Source organism: Balaenoptera physalus (assembly GCF_965194825.1).
Source record: "Balaenoptera physalus genome assembly, chromosome: 4".
Lineage (NCBI taxonomy): Eukaryota > Metazoa > Chordata > Mammalia > Artiodactyla > Balaenopteridae > Balaenoptera > Balaenoptera physalus.
The window spans coordinates 104,575,246-104,593,798 of NC_138891.1; the positions used below are offsets into that span (position 1 = coordinate 104,575,246).

An 18,553-nucleotide genomic window follows, 5' to 3' on the forward strand; every position below is an offset into this window, starting at 1 on the left:
TGAATGACATTTTTTTTTTAAGCCCAATGAACTGGTTACCAGATATTATTTCAGCTGCCCATTTAATATTCACTATCTATTTACAGCTTTTACAGAAATGTCTCCATTATAGTATTTTCATTTCATCTGATATAAAATTTAAAATGTTGTACTGTTTTATTTGGTACATTTTCATAATTACCGTGAGAACTGAAATCATAGTGAAGACCCTAACAAAAATCCCTTGACATTCCTTTGAGGAAGGAATTCATGATCTTAAATTTTTAAGTTTCTTTGGAAGCCAGTAATTGGAAGCCAATAATTTCTTAAGTCTCTAAAACTCAACTTCAAAGCTGCATTGAGATTTGATGGCTTAAACCACTTAAATAGAGACTAGACCCTACAGACTATGTTTATCACTGAATTCCAAAATTTTTTTATATCAACTTCATATTGTGAATAACAGGTTATTTGCATTCAAATAAAACCTGTGTGAATAAATCTTAACTTTTATAATCACTAAATGTATTTTAAAAGGTAACACACTGTATCTATAATAGTGTATCTTCCTACTGAACATTTCTTGGGAGATAACACTCCCAAGGAAAATACATTGACAAGACCAACGATTAGAATAACTTAAAATGATAGTAATCATTAATCTAGTCTTGCTGTTTTCAAGTTCCTACTAAGAATGGCTGCTCTAGGACCATATTACATTAAATTGAACAACTTTTGGCACCATACTGAGAGCCAGTCAAATAAATTCTATTGCCCTAACCAAACTTGGATTAGGATTATAAACTTTTGAACATTATCCTTAAGCACTGTTTAGAAAGGTCCACTCATATCTCATGTCATATTGCCTCAGGGGGAAATGATATAAAGTATAAACAAACTATGCACTTAACTTCTGGTTTCAATTTAGCTCATTATTGAGTGCCTTTAAATTTGCAAGAGGGCATTGCTGAGTCTTTAAAAGATTAAGTTGCAGTGTTCCAATGTACTTTGTTATTTTGTTTGCTTGTAAATTTATCTCTGTGTTTTTATTTCAGGCTTTTATAGTTTTTACAACATTTAGCATAAAGGTATTCACTAAACACTCAATCACTTTTTGTTAATCCTGTAAATAGCTATACTATGTGATACTTAAAGACAAGATAGTCATACAATCACTTAGCTACAGCACCACAGCACAGAATTTCTGATAGTATTGAAAGTAGCTATAGTTATTAAGCCTAGAAGTTAAGAATGTGACTTGAACTAGTAACCAGACTTTAATTATGAGTAAATAATAACCTTAGAGATGAGAAGAGTAAAAGATAGGTAGGCACATATACATGCAGTTTAATAAATATCTGTCAATCATCTACTTTTGTTCAGTCTCCTCATTAGTCTTAAAGATACAAATGTCCCTAATTCTGTCCATCCCAAAAAGGGCCCTTGCAATTTGAAAGCAGGCAACAGAAATTTAACACAGGCCACATGGAGCAAGCACTCCATTCTGATTGATCTGTTGGAAGAAATACACAGAAGGACTCCCATTTGAGAAAGATTAAGACAGTAGGAGTTGGCCTGTAAGAAGCATAATTAAATACACAAATAGATCAACATGAAAAGACAAACTGTTAACTAGAGGAATGTGGTGGGTACTGTCAGTATCTCAGTCCTGCTTCCTGTTTGCTAATAGAATCCTGATTTTGTTCAGAACTGCATTCTGCCAAGTACTCCCTAACTCAGATCATTGCAAATAGGGGTGGATGGCCAAAGTTATGGCCAAAGAGATGGCTAAAGAGATACAAACAGAACTCTGATGAAAGTCTTTGGGATACCTTTTTCTTTTCTAACAAGATGATCCAGATGCAACTGAAACCACTCCATCTACATTATTCCAGCATTGATTATGGGCATAATGACTTACAGGAGACACTAAGTTAAAGGCCAAGAAAATCAGAGAGATGTGTACCCTGCTCTTGTTGACCCAGCAAGCACCAATCTCAGGATTTCTTATAATGTCAGAAAAGTAACACCTTGTTTGTTTAAGTCACTGTAGTCAAGTTTTCTTTTACTTGCAGCAGAAAGCATTTCTAAATGGTAAAAAAGACAAAGAGAATTCAGTTGAGATGTATTAATTATATAGAATAGCTTAATGGAGCTAAAAAGATCCTAAGAAAACCCACTGGTCAGTTTCTGTGTTTTAATCTGAAAATCCAGGATGTTAGGTGACACACAGTTAGGGACAGACTCTACTCTGCATCTTCTGGCACCTGGTAGCTAGCTGATAGGATTTAATCATCAATTAACAGATATTCATTGAATACTAACTCTATCCTGAGTACAATGCTAGGTTCTATGGTAATATCCTAAAGTTGGTAGACACTTTTACTCTTTATAAAGGACTTGCAAATATACCATCTCAATTAAACCTCACAACAGTTCTATTGAAATAATCAAGGTAGGTATTAATCTTCTTATTTTACAGAATGAACAATTGAAGCACAAACAGAATGCCCAAGATAACAAAGAAATTCAATCATAGTCCGAATAAGCAAGAAAATTTCTGCTTTTAATTTTATGTAAATCACTCATTAAAAGCAAATTATTTTCCTATCAATTCTAAGCTGTTGGTATGACATTGAAGAATAGTCCTCTAAAAAATTTAATGCAACACATTTAATTAAACACATGCAAGTCTTTTTTCATCTGTTCCTAGTTAAGACACCATTTCAGAAAGGCTGATGTTCTCTTGCATTCTCCAGGATTTTCTATCTATTTGAGGTGTAACATTGTTATGGGCAGATGAGCAATTGAACTTTTGTTGGAAAGGCAGAGGTTGTCCGTCAACTCTTAAGAATAGGGTGACCCACTATATGTGGGAGCCATACAAGTAAATTTTCTTTTTCTTGATACAAACAGAATCTCTAGATCCTCGACTCATATTGTTCAACAAATTTGAGAATATGCCTGAAAAGTTTGTATTCACTAATAAAATTATTATACTGGTAAGAAACATTATCTTTAAATGTATAAGGGGAAATTCTTTATATATTTACTTCAAACTTTTTCCCACCAATAAATAATCTCCCTCCCTTGCAATAAATCATCTTGTACTGAAATACCTATCCTTTTGTTACACCTTCTTCATTCTTAAAACAATTCTCATGGAAAAATTTGAAACTCTACCTCTACGGGGCATTAGTACTTGTGTTTTATTATCTTTGCTTATGGTAGCAGAAGCAATGATTGTAATTTAAAACTATCTCCTTCCCTTCCTTGAATATAAAACTGCTAATATAACAATGTGCACATTTCTCTCCTTATGCATTACGTTAGAGAATGAGAAGGTTCAGCATACAAAAAGTAAAACCTAGGTAAGAAGTAGAAAGTAGATATGTTAATGTGTTTTCTTTCCTTTTCTTACTTAAAGGAAGTCTTTGTCAACTTATTACAGAATATCAAAGAACAGAGAACATGCAAGAAAGGTAAACAAATTAATACTAATTCAGGTTTATCCAGCTTTAAGTTAAAAACAAACAAACTTCTGCTATATACTTAAGGCCTTCCCTGTGTTGGCCAGCTAGAAAGCAATACTTAACTAAGGTGTAAATGCACATATTCAAAGCCTGCTGCCAAAATGACAGAATTCTGATTTACATCTTTCCTCCCATAACCCAGTAGTACATGTTCTTGTCAGTCAAACACTGGTAAAATTATTCATAGATTTCTACCTCAGGGTAGTAAAACCAAAGAGTGATTAAACAGTGTAAGATCTTTTAAGTGGAGGCAAACTGCTGCCCCTTTTTGGGTCCCAGAGACGTTTTATCCCCTTGCTGTAATGGAGATTTTTGAACTAGTTAATTGTGGCAGGAACTCTGGGCTTTGAATAAGCAAAGTAGGAATGATACACGAAACTGAATTAACCATTAAAAATGGGATGTAGCACCTCCTCAAATCCTACTGGATATCATCATGGATTTACTAGGAATCAGACTTGTTCATGTAATGTTTGGATTTCATTTATTCACTTTCAAAAACCAAACATGTACTGATCTCCTAAGATGACCTAGACACTTTATTGTGTCCAGTCACAGTGATAAAATTCACAATCCTAGCTTTAAACAGGAGACCAATTAATTCCATATGGCGCCATTATTTTAGAAATGGATCTTCTAACTTGAGAATGTAAGTGCTAAGACACTTTGCAACACAACATTTTTAAGTAATCTTCACCAAGAAATTCCCTAATTTCACTTCTCTATATCCCAACTCTTCAAGGTGTTTTCAGCCTCTTACAGGAAGACCACTAGACTGGGAAAGAGGAAATGTAGGTTTTGATCTAGTGTTTTCTACTAAATAGGTATTATCTCAAAGTCACTGATCAGGTGTCTTCCAGTTTTTAGGAGGTAGTTGGGATAGTGACTTCCTCTTCTAAAATAAGTCTGAAGATTCATTTTTAGTTATTATTATCTGTTCCCAGGTTAGATCCTGTGCAATATAGAGATACGAGATTTTTCCTATTCATTTTGCATGCTCGGTGTCCAGCACATTGCCCAGCACCTAGCAGTTGATGAAATACATTTTTTTGATGAAATACATTTTTTAAATGAATAATTAACTTGCAACCAATTGTCCTCTCTGGATTTCAATTTCTTCATTTATCAAATGATGGCTATCGACTGTCTTGTCTCTAAATACTCTTCAGGCTAGACACTTTAAAAGGTTAATGCTTTGTGTACCAAAATTTGTAGGATTCCTAGAACTTTCTAAGTAGAAAAAAATAGAAAAAACATCTTCACTTTCATCCGTGCTTTAAGGATTAAAATTAGCCATTGAAATTACAAAATCACATAGGGCAACAAGACAAAGAAAAGAGGCTCTCTTCTGATTTAAAAGAAATATACTTGAATCAAGAAATGACAGGTTTTTGCCCTTCTCAGTGTTTTTCTATATCAGAGCAGTATATATTCAAAGGGCATGTGGATTTCATGATTGGATGGATTGAATGATAAATTCACTGCCAAGCAAATAATTCCCTATTATTATATTTTCATCTTACCCAGTAGCATAATAAAACTATATTTCATTATACACTTCCTTTTATGTATATTTTAGATAGAGTAGAATGTTTAAAAGCTGGGAAATCTTATAGGAATAAACAAAAAATTAAAATATTGATATTAATTATTATTTTAAATTTTTTAAAATGTAGGAAGGTGTGATTTTCTTTTTCTCTTTTAACAGTAAGGAAAACTAGCACGATACTGAAAATACAATCTAAAAGACAAAACATTTTCCTTCTGTTAGACTGAAGTGAGGTTTTATTTGTCTTTTTCTTGTTAATCTACCTTTTAGTTCCTCTATTTTACATGCCCAGTTAGTGAGAGTATGCATGTTCATTTACTAAGCAAACCCCAAAACTTATTGAAAAAACCTCAGGATGGGCCACAGTAGAACAAAAATGAAGAAGCTCTTGCCAAATGTTAATTTTCTATTAAGAACACTAAAAATATGAATAAAATAATAGAAGGAAGACAAAATAATACCAATTTGTAATAAATGAATTAGAAATATTTTGGGAATCTGCTGATTCCATATCTATAAAGAGGTAACAATAAAACAGGAACTAAATACTATGGGTCAGTAGTGGGATAAAATAACAAACTACCAGCTTTGGAAAAAAATAAAGAAAAAAGCATGAAATAGGGAGTATTTTGAGCACTAGCTATACAATGAATAATAATTATAAAAAAGCTTGCAGATAGAATCTTGGCCTCATTCCCAAAGCACATAGCACACTTTTCCTCTACGATGTAATTGATGGGCTTGAGTTATGCTGATACAGAGAATGGGTAAAGTTACCATAGTGAAAGGAAAACAAATGCACTTAGTAAACCATGGTGGCTACTGTTGAAAGAAAGTAGACAGCTTTTCAATTGCAAAGTGAATTTTGTCTCCAGTTGACTAATGTGGTTGACTTTTAAGAGAAAACATGGTCCTAATTAAGGGTTAAAAGGCTCATTTCAATTTGAATTAACTTTAAATTAAAAAATAAAGCTGTTGGTAAATAGGGTCCTTTTACTATTCAGACCTGGGCTCTATACACACAGGGCTATATTATCAATTCCCAGCCATAAACACAAACTAATGACCAGAACCAGCACTGACTAAACAGATGATTTCCTGGCCTTGCAATTCCAGGCCTGACAGGGTCTATTTGCCAGTACAAGGTCAAAGCAACTGTTTATTCCCAAAATGAGCTGTACTCCACAATCTTACAGGAACTCTATTCTTTGCCATTTGAATAGAGGTACAATGCTTTGAGGCAAGGCAGAGGCATTTCAATACACTGGAAGTGGCTACGTTCAGTCATTAAACCCTGCCTGCAATGTGCAGCATTTACAAAGTGATCAAGTGTTTCCTTCTTCTGTTCCTTCACTGTTTGATAAAAAAGGCCTAAGGCAAAATGCCACCATACCATTACACACAACAGAATCAATCACAATCTAGTGTAGCTCAAAGATAGCTTAGTACCAAGACTTTATTGCGTTTGTTGTTGTTCCATCAGATTTAGCAAGACAGGAGCCAGTAACACTGAAATATGTTCAATGCATGTTCACCACCAAGAGAATGTTAAAAGAGACCCTGGTCCTAAGGACGCTGTGTTTTGCCAGCATTTCAGTTGTCTTCTACTTTCAAGGAAGAACGGTGTGCTTTAGGAGTAGGACTAGTTGAGTTTTTCTATTCTTAATTATCAATGCCCAGAGAATGAGACCCATTAATAAAATTTACAAATTCATAGAAATATGTATGTTATGAGCAGGTAAATACTAAAACCGGGAGGGAGGAGGGGAGGTGGGGGAGGCAGGGAGAGAGAGAGAGAGAGAGACCGAGAATGAAAGAGAGAATCATTTTTATGGGATATTATTGTGGTGAACATAAAATGCATAGGACCCAAATCTATACTCAGAATCTATTGAGAAACAGCCTGGAAAAGCTTTTGAGAATAGTGCCAGAAGTTTTCTTTAGAGCAGAATAACATTGGAATGTCTAAGAAAACCATTCCTCGGAAGGGATTTTGTAGGAGGTAAATCACTTCCATGTCAAAATAAGCCCTACTATGGATTAGCATTTTCCAGACTACACTGGAAATATAGCTGGAGCTTGGAGAGGTCAGCAGTCCAATACTCACCTTTATAAGTCAATTTTAGGAGAATAGAATTGCCATCATAGATTCGTAGTCACCCAGATTAGAGTTTGAGATACAAGTCATGAAAACTTCAGATGCTATTTCCAAGGATCTATTGTACATGAATGCATAAAGAACAACTATGTCCTGTGTATGTTTATATGAACAAAGATATATGAACAATGCTATTTATAATATTGGCAAATTAGAAAGAATATAATGCCTTAAATTAGAAAGGTGGTTAAACTATGCTATGTTCATACAATTCCATATATAAATTATGCTATTCTCATACATTTATGAGACACATTATGTCTCACTCAGAAAGACGCTCATAATATTTTATGGTAAAAAAGCAGAATAAAATAATGTGTATGCAATCCTTTTATTGTTTATATTTTTTTCTTATTAACATATCACTTATCTAATGAAAAACTTAAAAATATTAAAGTCTTAGAATTATAAAGATTGCACATACACACACAAAAAAATCAAAACACTATAGTTAATGAACATTGTGTGTGTGTATGTGTGTACGTGTGTGTGTGTGTGTAATTTGACCTTTAGGTGCATATCACGTAAAGTGCAAAACTAAATGTGTACTATACGAGGGGCCTAAATCTACACATCTATATTACTCTCTCTCACTCTCTTTTCCTACACACACACACACCCCCCACAGTTTTGATTAGCTCTTGGTTCTATTATACTGGTCAAGGAGTTTCATTTTTCTTCTTCTCTCTCTTCTTTAAAAAAGCAACATAGGGGAAAATTATGGTTGACTGCAAATGTTGATAGCCCCACTAATGTGAATTTCACACTTTTGATCTCAAGTAATTCTATCTCCACTTGGGAAAATTTACATAGAAAATAGCACAATTTTAAAAATCCAAGATTTAAATGAACACCTATAAAATGTGGAAAACTCAGAGGAAAAGAATTCTGTAAACACTGCAAGACACATTGCAAAAATATTTGCTCTCTTAGCTACACTGTTAATGATCCACTCTCTAAAAAAAAAGAGAGCCATCTAGAATTTTGTGGAATGATGAAATTATTGTATTTAAATCAGCTTTATATTTTAGGCAAGTTTATTTTAAAATAATGTCATTTTCTATTCTGAGGAAATACCTCTGCAACTTTCAAATGTATACCTTAACAATTCTTATAATCCTATCACCTTTCCATTCCATTTTTATTGTTGAAATTTATGAAAATGACTATTTGATAATATTCTGGTTAGAAAGCAAATGGATTTAAAATAAACCTATAATGTGTCTTTTATACACTGAGCATTCACTTTATGATCACAAAATATTACCAACTAGGAGAAGTCTGCAATTTAAAAGTATTCAATATTTGCTTTGAGTTACTTCATGGCTAACAGCAATGTATAAGGTAATATAGAAAAAAAATGAGCTAATATAATTCTAGGGTCTCTTTTAATTTACTTTTATGCTTTTGGGAAATACTTGCTCCAAAATAGAAAGGGGATTAATATTCAAAGCATTCTGAAATTCACTCCCTTAAATGTGTAAGAATGGATTTCACAAGGAAAATAAAAAAACTATTAAATTAGATACCCATTGGATCAGCGCAATCATTACCTGAATGAGTGTTTCAAAAAACCTTAAACCAATCACTTATTTTGAAACTATTAAGGAAGACACAAACATTCATAATTGTGTAGAACAGTATGTTTATAAATTTGAATTTCACCTAAAATTAATTCCATCCTATTCAAGAAAAAAATATTTTTCTATTTGCATAAGAATATGAAGCTTTCCAAAGAAAAAACTTGTCTCTATAAAGTTTCAAATATATACAGCTATTCTAATTTGTATGCCAAAAACACAAAAATATCTCTTCCTTCCCACCAATTAAGGCGGAAAGAAACTTCTCAAAGTATATAGAAGAATCTCATGCGCATTTGCCACAGAAATAGAGAGTAGTATTTAATGGTGTTATGAAAATAAAGTGCAACAGGCTTGAATACCTTAAAATGGTTAATTTCTAAATATAGAGATGAACATTTTTTTCGTAGTTATGACTATTATCCTAGAACGTTACATTCAACTTGGAAGACAGATGCATTGCAACAAAAAGACTGAAGAAGTTAAATCCATCTGAGAGGAGGAGAGAATTAAAGGGCAGAAAGAATGGGAGAGAATATAGAGGCAATATTAAAATGCATTGCTTATAGTTGGCAAATATATATCACTCTTTTAATACAAATAACTGGGACACAAGAGTTTGGAACATAAGGAGTAAAAACAATAGCAGGAAGATGTCTGCCGCTTTCATTCACTCTGGTCATCTCAGATAACTTCAGATTTAGTAAGCTGTGCTCAGTGTTGCTATCCTTGAAGTAGTGGGAGGGGAGAGAGAGAGAGAGAGAGAGAGAGAGGCAGGATGGAAGGACGGAGAGAGGAGGGAGTGGGAGGGAAAAAAGAATGGGTGTGTCTTTGTGTGTGCTAAAATAGCCACATGTAGTGTGTGTGTCTGCAGCAGGTGTGTGTGTTTCTCTAATTTAGACCACTGTGTGCATTCTGCAAGTGTTTCTTCAGGGCAGAGATTATTACATTCCACCCACTCTCTGGAGTAACTGTTTAAAATTTTGTTAACTGACTTGGGAAATTCATTCAAGATAACTGTTTGTCTTCTTATATTCTGCAAAGTTAGGGGTTTAGATCTTATACACGAGGCTAGAGAGGTGAGGGATTGGGAAGGAAATTGGGCATTGAGTCATATCTTACCCCAGCAGCCTTTGAAAAGCCAGGCAGATTGCATTACCTGCTTGCATCACCTTCCCCAGATCTAGCTACCTGAAGAGAACACCTCACCCCTATGTAACGTAATAAATACCATTTACTGAGAATCTCCTCCCTGTCAAGCACTACACTTCTGTTTCATCTCTGCACTTACACAAATCATGTGAGACAGGTATTATCTGTTTTTCCTGAGGAGATGATTGAAGTTTAATGATATTAAGTGCATTAGCTGCTTACCCCACTATTTGAAATGTTGTAACCAGAAATTATACCCAAGTCTGAGGGATTGCTAGACACAGATATGTATGCGTTTTTGTTTCCATTGTCTTCTCATCATGTAAAACTTAAAAGTGATAACTAATAAAGAACTGACAAAGGATCCATCACCCTAAAATTAATGTAACAAATTTATATAGTATGACTATAAAAATATTAGACAGATCTTACTGGTACAAGAAAAATAGATTACCTCATTTTCTTGCAGTAACCGTTTGCCAATAGTAATTTTTTTCAACAATATCTCAAGCCTATGTCTAGCAAGATGAATGGCTCTGATGGAAGGAAATTGTATTCATAATGAACAGAAAATGCTTAACTGTTGTTAGGTCTGTTAGAAAGGTATTTGTGAGCTAGATTTCTGTGCAGGGGAATCTGCCTGCTTATCATAGATTGGATTTTCTACTTTCTCTTTGTTACCAGCTGAAACAAGGAACTTTATTTTGTAGTGGGGGAAAAGCATACCATAAACAGTTTCTAATCAAAAACAAAAAGGGCTAATGCAATTTCACTTTACGGTGTAATTTATTAGTCTGTCAGACATAAAGTATTCTCAAGTAGCCTAGGAAAATACAATCTTCAACTGTTACGTATCATATAGGTGTTTTTCACTAAAAAATTACATTGTATTTGGAGTTCTTCAAAGTATCTACTGAAGAGTAAATACTTAGGATACTAACAAGAGTTAAACAAAATAGCACCTTTCCCAAGACTGGGGGTAGATTTGATGCACTTCAGAAGAGGTGCTTAGATCAGACAGAAAAAGACAAATATCATATGATATCACTTACATGTGGAATCTAAAAAAAAATGACACAAATGAACTTATTGACAAAACAGAAATAGAAAGGGGATAGCTGGGGTGGTGGGGAGAGATTAAATTAGGAGTTTGGGATTGACATATACAGACTACTGTATAAAAAATAGGTAAAATGTAAGTCCTTGTTAGGATCTACTCTCTTGTAATAATCTATAACGGAAAAGAATCTGAAAAAGAACACATATATATATATGTATAACTGAACTACTTTACTGTACACTTGAAATTAACACACCATGTAAATTAACTATACTTCAATCAAAAATAAATAAAAATTAAAAAAAGAAAAGATGCCTAGAAAAGGCTTTAGCACTCTCCTCAATCTGTACTTGTCACTCTGATTATATACTCAGCACAATTAAGTAACAACTGATTTTAAAACCAATAAATTTTTTATTAATTAGGACCAGAAAATAGCACATTTAAAGTGCCTTAACATAACTTATAACCTCTGGATCCGTACAGTTTTCCTTCTGAGGAATCTTGGTTCACAGTACTTTCAATTTATTTGATGATAATATAGTAGGAAGCTATATCTAAAAAAAAGGAGAATAAATTGTGTGACTACATAAATTTAATTTCATGTTCAGTAATATCTGAAATAATCCAAACTCTAAGTCCAGTTCTCATTTTTGATTGCATTCACATTTAACCATGTGTGCGCTTATAGGACTGAGAAAATTGCCACTACCTGAAATCCTTTTTTCAAAACTGTGCTTAACTCAGTTGACAAGTGATATATCTCGCAAGGCAATAGAGTTACTAGACCTACATATAAACTACATGCTGAGGGTTTGACCCTGTTTTTATAAAACACATGTATAAAAAACATTTTACTCTTTAAAACTCAACTCCTGTTATATTACTGTGGTGTGACAGCTAAGATAATGAGCACCTAGAATGCTTGGCTCATGAAAAGTGACCAACAAATCCAGTAAATTTTGAGAGAATAATGGAAGCTTTCTCCTTCTCTCCATAGCAGTGTCCCATTATAATATTTCCCATGCCCAGTTACTAGGTTTAACCAATCCTAAACATCTTAGTAGACCAAATTTCCCTTTAAAGAATCAGTCTCATGCAATGAATCAATCATGAAGTTCCATAATGCAAAAATAGGAAGAAGACAAGACAATTTAAAAACATATATGTATGTGTTCCATTAGGTGCTAAATGCAGAATATATAATATATGTAAGATATACATAATATAAAATCTTATATATATGATTAATGATAAATCATAAATCATATTTTAAAGCTAGAAATAAAGAAGACTAGGCGACTCCCCAGTTTCTCCTAAACATTTCTTTTAAAGAAATTCTTCAATTACATTTAAGCAACTATGTCCAGGATAAAAAAAATATATGAGGTCTATTTACTAAAGAAACTTAATTTCCTGAATGAACATATTAAGGTAGCCTAGAAGAGAAAAGGTGTACGTGAATTTCCGATTGAGTAATAATAATGATTACAATATGTACACCAACTAACCTTAAAAGTGAAATCTATCATCTTCTGTGATATGTACAAAGCACTAAAGGATGTTATGTGTTATGTAAAAGACAGAAGCAAAAAGTGAAAGGCAGAGCATTCTAGGGTGAAAGCCTAGAGGCAGGAAGGAGTTTTAATCGTTTATGAAAGTGAAAGAAAAAAGAGAGTATACCTGAAACTGAGAGGATACATGGGTCTCAAATCAGTCTGGGGGGGCACGCAGACGAATCAGGCCATGCAGTGCCTTCAGGGTTATATTAAGGGCTTGTTTTTACACAGTAAGTGGTGTGGGAGGTCGTTGAAAGGTTTTATGCTAAGGTACACCACAGTCAGATTTACATTTCAAACAGCTCATTCTTGCTCCTTTGGGGAAAACGCATCGAACTGAGTCAAGAATGGGGCAGACAAGATGCTACTGAAATAATTCAGATTAGAGATGATATGGCATAGACAGAAAAATAGTTATGTGCATAGAAAGACGTGAATTCATTTGAGATACATTATGTAGGTAACGTTGATACCTCTTGGAAAGAGTGTAGATGCCGAGCATAAGGTAGAAGAAAGCATAAGGACTGACATCTAAGTTTCTTGTTTGAGTTGTTGGGTGCTATCCCTATTTCCTGAGGATGGAATGAATGGATATATATGGGTAAGGACACAATAGTTTAATTGGGGGTATATTTCATTGTGTTAGGCAATTGGAAATGCCAAGTAAGCATTTGCTGTACTAAATTGTATGGTACTTATATTATTTGTACTGCAAAGAAACTGATTCCAATATTTTCATGTTAAGGAAAATGCTGCATTTAGTTTTCTTTGTCCTATAGGCTTTCATTTAATGACACCAGATGAAGTTGGTTATCAAGGATATGGGTTTTGAGAGAAGCCAACATAATCAAGCAATATATGGCTTTTTTAGGTAAAAAGAGTACAATAAGATATTGCTGGAGAAATCTTCCATGTTACAGATATATTAGAAAAAACAAAGTGTCTTTACTAAGTTGGGTGATTTTTCCACTTAGAACATGGTAGTAATTAAACCAGAATGTTGATTTTGATTTGCTCATGAATAGATACTTGGCTTCCCAAACAGAAAACCTGTGTTCATGAACCCAACATTTGCCTGATTTTTGCTAATACACATTATTTATCCACAAAGCAGATAAGGAAACAAATTATGAGTAGATCATCAAAAATATATCATGACTACTGGAGCAACAATTTAAAATGCAACATTAATGCCAAGATATTATTTTAATGTTCATATTGTAATTAAGAGCACATGTGCAGACTCCTCAGGTTCAAATCTTAACTCTGCCACTTCCAGACTATGCAGCTGAACAAGTTACAAAGCCTCTTCATTTCTCAGTTTCTCTGTGTCCATAATATAGGTATAGTAAAAGAGACCTACCAGGATTTCATAAGAATTAAATGAGAGTATAATGTTTCCAATACATATTAGAAATTAGTATTACTATATATTCATATAAGTAATTAAACATTTACATAGTGTATACAAACATTTCTAAAATCTATGACAAACATCAATAGATTTGTTATTATACTTTAACAATATTAAACCTCATCTTCCTTTTCTTAATTTTCTACTTTTGGAAATATATTAGGCATTCATTTCTCCTTGAAATATTACTGCAATATCCTTCTCTGGTAAAATTATAATTTTCCAGAGGATTCACAAAAATATATCACAACACAGCACCTTCTTATCAAAGTAAATTATTGATAGATGTTTGGCTAGTCCTTCACTGTTCCCAGTAGTTCCAACGATCTCTTTGTGACCCTGGAGATTTCCATAGACATATTATGTCTATACAACTTTTTATTTAACACAGACAAACCAGAGCAATGTTTTGCCCTTGGCTCCTGGTTGATACACCAGCCCATCCCATCACACATGACTAATGCCTTCACTTTCTTTGCAACCCTTGTATTTACTAGTGGAAGGTGCTGAATGGGTCTCCTCAGGGGTAATTGAAACAATTACCTCTGACTTTATAGCTCAAAGGCTCTTTGCTTCTTTATATAGTTTCACTCTTTCCACCCCCAGTACTGCCAATTCTTTATTTTTATTTTCTGGCTGCCATACGCACTAGCAAACACTTAACAAATTTGGCTGATTTGCCTCCACATCTTGTCCTCACTTCTTGAAGGAGCCTCTTTTACTGAGTTTCAAAACATATCTGACTTTGAAACTCTTTAGTTTTCCTGAGACTTATTTCTTCATAAGTACAGACTAAGGTGATATGATCCTTTCAACTTTCAGCCGCTTGCCCAAATCTGTATCATGTTGGCACTGACCAATGTCTCCTCTGTCTGATAGCTTTTCTGACAGTTAATGAGAAGTAAAAGGGTAGAGCTATTAGTCCAAATCCTAGGGGATAAGTGTCCAGATTGTGAAAACCACACGCACATATGGCAATAATTGGCAGGCTCTTTTAGGTGATCACAGAATTATTTCCAAAGACCCAATGGATACTTGAATAATTCCTTGGTGCCAAATAGGAAACTCTCCTGAGTATATACTTTTTTGCGTGCAGTCACTGTGTTTTTTTTTTCCCCAAATGGACTTTTCCAATGAAGCAGATTCATTTGAATAGTTTATGCCAGAATTTATATAATTCTACCAAAATTCTAGACTTACTCTATGGCAAGTGAAACCTCAGAAATAAGATACTTCAGCTCCACCCTGCATAAGGTATTATAGATCTAAATTAACAGAAGCCAACACATTTACACATCTAAATATCATAGCGCTAGGAGCAGCAGCTCAGCCTTATAAATTATATTCCTTCAGGAAGCCTAATACCATTTATAGAATGCTATTTTAACTCTTTCTCATTCCTTTGATTTTTGCAAAAGTAGCACAGCATGGAGTCTATTTCTGTTATGGCATTTATTAATTGAATATTTAGGGATTCAATTTTATTTATACTTCTAAACCTGCTCCTTTGTCCAAGCTGATTTACAAGGCTCTTTGATACTCCTTTCCGTTTACTCATACTTGGTAATAAATTAAGCATTCCTCAGAATCACAAGCAATTAATAAATGAGTAGAATGTTGTGAGTCTTCTAACGGACTAACAGAAATTTAAAGGAAGTGCTTATTTATTGAAGTAGCTTCAGAACATTTCCTTAGAGCATAAATATTTTAACTTATTTTATCTTAATACTTACATATTTTAACTTACTATCAATAGTTTGAACTATAAGCACAGCTTCCTTATTCAATTCTATCCTTTCATGTAGGAGAAAGAACAGTTCAAGTTTGGGAAGTAACAGACCTGTGTTCTAGTCCTGACCAGCCCTACCTAGCTGCGTGCTGTCTTATGTTGAGGGAATTTGTACCAGACCCCATGGTGGGTCTCAGACCTCATTGGTGGTTGTAGATGGAATTGATACCAGGTCTTCCTCCATCTCATGTGCTGCTTCCATTGTGCTCACGGCATAGAACTTTAAGAGCAAATAACAAATTTATCCCGGGTCAATTTAACCTGGAATGCATGTGCTTTTGATAATATTTTATTCTACATACATGTTCCTATATTGAACTCTGGGAGCAGTCTAATATGCCAAGCCAGTGGTGTGAACTTCCCCATGGAGAAACAGAAACAAAACAAGTACCCCTCCCTAAATTTATATTATCCATCATTCCTTCCTCTATCAATTATTATTGGCACAAAATTGACTTTTCAATAGCTAGGATGATACTGATTCTGCTTGAGGAATTTCTTTTCAATTTTACTTTACAGAGGAATTTATAATAAATTCATTGAGATAGGTTGTTACTTACCAGTGAATAAAGTAATTTTAGTCAATAATACCATATTTGAATATTCCATTAATGATTTTTCAGAAGTTGTAGAAGACTTTCAAATACTTTCGGTGATGTTGTATCTCTATATTCATTGCTGGTAACCTAATAATTAATTTTTGCTAATCAAGATTCTAAATAAGCATATAATTAAGTTTAAACAAGGATTAAAAACTCTTGCTATGTAGCTCCATGGCTTTAAAGAAAAAAGTTCACAGGATTGTTTTATTTAAAATCTCATATCCTAGAATAAATAGACTTGGTCATCTTTTTAGCACTGGTCTCCCAGGATTAAAAGATGACATAAGATAGTTCAATGATCACACTGGAGAACATGTTTCCCCTAAAGCAAAGATAATATCCCTGTAGTCACCTTTAGTTTCTTATCGCAAGTTACTCTTTCATTTGCTGAATTTCCATTCCTATGTGTCAACTATAACTTGAAAATTAAACACCTTTGGGACACTAGGGAACACCATGAGATGAACACTATTCTGAACACAGCTGGAGGCCACTGAAATGCTGCTGCATCAGACGAAGTGAAAGGCTTGGCATCGTGGGGGGATAATGGCAGGGAGTTGGCACTTGCATCTGGTTTTCCCCATCATTTTCTATTTGAATTCTTTGTGCATGCATGCCTAACATTCTCCTAAATATTATCAATAAAATGAGTAGTAATGATAATATAAATTAAACAGTCACCCTTCTTAGAAGTATGCAATTTTTCCAATATCAGAAATTTCTAGTGCTTAGAATTCTGAACATTTTGAACACAGCCATTGCTTAAATCCATACATTTTAAAAATAATAACAGAACAAACTGGTGTTTATAAATGCTTTATATGTATGTATATGTATACCATTATTTGTAGACACAAACCTAAGAGTATCTTAAATTCATTTCTACGGATACTTATAGGTAGCATAGCAAAAGCAAGATGTTACACCATGAGCCTCAACTGAAAATGTGCTAATCTTTTTTTTTTTTTATAGGGAATTCACATGGTAGCTTAGCATTAAGGGAGAGAGAAGCTATTTCAACATTTTATGACATCAGTTTATGCGGTCTGAGGCCCCCATTTTCACACAAAGGATAAGCCTGTCTCCCAACAGGACAAGTTTGGGGCAAGTCCTATCCTCTGGATAGGGTTCTGATGAGTAGTGCCGCTGTGCTTAGTCTCTACGAGTTTCAGTTTTCTCACCATCCTGACTGGTGTACTAACTATGTAGTTCTCCTGTTTGTAATTTTAACACTTGCTTATGCTTCAATCTTAATATATTATACTCTTTTTAACTCTCTGTGGGGCTCTCAGCCCTATTACGCTGAAAATTCAATGAGAAGAGGAGTTATCCCATATATATCTTTGTATATTAGGTATAGTAACACTCCCCAATATAAAATTGATAGTTAATGTTTATTGAAACAGATTAACTCTAATACATACATACATGCATATGCACTTGTGTATATGTGTGCATTTACAGTAGCTAGTACTCATGCCATGCCACAATATTAGCTCCCCTCTCAATCTCTTTCCCCAAAAGTTCTCAGATTATATAGGAAAACAGAACAGAGAAAAAAGATAAATGAATTTATGAATAGAAATTTAGAAAACTGTCTACATTTTAGAACTTAGAGAAAGAGTAAATGATACTGGGAAGGAGGTACAGGGAGTAATGAATGCGATATATGGATACTAGGGTTTGATAACTTCAACAAAAGAATGAGCAAGAGTAAAATATTCTGAATAAAATATGAAAAGTATGAGAACCAAGGAAGTGTGGATTGAGCAACTTTGAGGTTAAGGAACATCAATATTTGTCATTCTTTCTGGGAGATGTGTATGCATGTACATGTGTGTATGTGTTTGTGTGCGTGTGTTTGTGTAATTCTGATTCCACAAAACAATTTAAATGTAATTAACACAGTATAAACATTTGTGCAAGATGTTTTACCTTTTCAAATATATATACAACAAGAAAACTCATTACTTAATAGCAATTCTTGTGCTTTCTAACTCTATCATTCTTCAGTGGTGTCATTTTTGTACCTTTACATATTGTGAGTAAACTCAGTTTGGCATTTCCATAACCAAAAGTTCTACAATTAGGTTTTTGATAAATGTAAGCTCTTGTTTGGAAACAGAATGCATTTAACCACAGGTACCATCAACATAACTCTTCTGTATCAAAGCAGCC

At 33.8% G+C, this 18,553-nt stretch overlaps 1 protein-coding gene across 3 annotated transcripts in view; it reads right to left on the minus strand.

Moving 5' to 3' along the window:
- Nucleotides 1–18,553, minus strand: part of EPHA3 (EPH receptor A3) — a 377,074-nt gene that overhangs the window by 130,989 nt on the left and 227,532 nt on the right. The window lies entirely within an intron of this gene.